Genomic DNA, 2,424 nt, shown 5'->3' with positions numbered 1-2,424 from the left:
TAGAGATGGCAAAATACATCCTAACTTGTGATGGTAATATACATGCGTTTTACATTATTTGTAAAGTAAATAGAATAATGTATAAAATAATTATATATTTAGTCTAAAAACTTAAAAAAATTCCTAGTATTTTGTATAAAATGAGCGTCAAGTGATACATATAAGATATAATCTTTACCTATCCACCTATTATATAAGCGATCGGGTATGGTTTCAGCATAATTATTACCCACATGTATTTACTATTTAACGAAAATTGGAGACAAATGTGCGATTTCTATGTTAAATTGATGGAAAATCGTAAAAATATAGTGGTCTTATATTTAATCTGAAAATCAATGCTCTACTCTTGACCGGGGTGTTATAGGTTTGTGTATTTCGAGAAAGGTATAGTGATGAAAATCAGTGAAAATTGGAATGATAGTACAGGTATTATACCTAGCTGATGAGTTTGGCTCTATGAATACAACTTTTATGATATTTAAACAAAAATAATAACTTTAAGCAAAGTTATATCTATGAAAAATATGAATGTACCGATTTTTAAAGGTAAAATGTTAGTTTTATATATATATATATTTGCAGTGAGATTATGATAATTGAACACATTTTTATTGAACTTATGAAATGTTTACATTGTTTAACATAATATTATAATGTATAAGTCATAAAACTTGATATAATATCATATTATAGTGTAGGTTGAAGAAATGTAAGTCAAACATTTAGAACTGAAATGGTCTGTTATAGTGTATAGTTACATTTAATATCTAATGCGATATGATTGATTTGTAGACTAGTTATATGTTATTATTAGGGATGGGCCGATACTAAAACCGGTACTCGATATCGGCCGATATTGGTGGTATCGGGTTTATCGGTATCGGTTTTTTTTTTAAACCGATATATGAACCGATACCAAAAAAAAAAAACCAAATCTATCAGCATAATAGCATTGAATAGTTAAATGTAAAATGATAATATTATTTCGGTTGATAGTATCGGTGATATTTTAATATCGGTTCATTGTTTATGCTGAAAATGTTGGTTTACAAATATATCGGGTATCGGTTTTTTATCGGTTGCATATATCGGAATATCGGATATCGGTAAAAAGAGGTATCGGCCCAACCCTAGTTATATATTAAGATTTTCGATATTTTAGGCATGATCTTGACATAGAAATGATATTTGTACCTATAAGATTTTATCAAAATTATGATAATATTATGATTTGGAAGATATTATTTTTAACGATTTTCACTAAAAAAACATGATTTTTTTTTCAAATATTTATTATCATTTACATATTTACTGTTTTAGTTTCAATATTTGAATAGTTTCAGTTGAATATATTAGGAATTAAAATTGTATACACTTAAATTTTAAGTATCCCATCGAAAATATTTTTTTCAACTCTCAAAAAAACTGAGGTAGCTGACTTTTTTAAGGCAACCTAGTCCCGTCTCTCGGCTGTGAGCATAGTGCCCTAGTATTCACTTAATTCTGTCACTAAGAAGAAATCCTTATCAAAGTGTAACTCAAATACTGTGTCAGATATTGAAAATATAATTCAGATACTTTATAAATTGTATATGGTCTAAGGTCTAAATTGTATTTTTACTTTTGGGTTTAGTCGTATATGTTTCTATATCGACTGCAAGTCAACGATTCATTAAAAAAAAAATAAATAAAATGAACGACACATTAAATAAAAGCGTTTATTTTTTAAAGAACATGAACGTGAATGCTTTTGTTTGAAAAAAAAAACGAACGTGAACGTGGACGAATTCCTTTTTTAGTGAACGTAGACAAATTCATTTTTTAGCGATCGTTCCGAACACTGTATTATACCTATTACACATATTATTATAATAATTGTCATTTCCTATAGTATTTTATCATTATATGATCACGAAAAAATATATCTTTGACAAATTGCATTATTATAGCTTGAACTTATATACCTTACGCTTGTAAAAACATAGTAACTATGCCCTGTATATTTTTAATATTTATTAATTTATGTGGTGAAACCATATATGCCAAATTTAAAAAAAAATGTATTGCCTAGGTTTTTGTGGCCTCTCATTGAAGGTGAATACCTATATTACATGAAAGTAAATAATGTATTCCACAAAACTTCAAAAATGGTTTAGGATTACAATACAAACTAATAATTAAGTACCCGGTCACGCTAAACGTCAAGTATAGTCATTGTACCTATCAGGTGCGGATCTATGGGGGGGGGGGGGAGTAAAAATGCGAGTTATGTATAAGATTTTCTTTAAAATAATAACCATATGTTTGTTTTATTATTTTCAATACTTGATTGCATTTTAAAAATAATTTTATTTATAAGTAGTTTAGTACATTTATTTATTTAATTTTTATTTGATGTATCCTTGTAAACGCGCTAAACAC

Source organism: Acyrthosiphon pisum, chromosome X, assembly GCF_005508785.2.
Source record: "Acyrthosiphon pisum isolate AL4f chromosome X, pea_aphid_22Mar2018_4r6ur, whole genome shotgun sequence".
In the NCBI taxonomy this organism is placed as follows: domain Eukaryota; kingdom Metazoa; phylum Arthropoda; class Insecta; order Hemiptera; family Aphididae; genus Acyrthosiphon; species Acyrthosiphon pisum.
The sequence above is the reverse complement of the archived record's forward strand: the minus strand, read 5'-3'. Positions refer to the sequence as shown.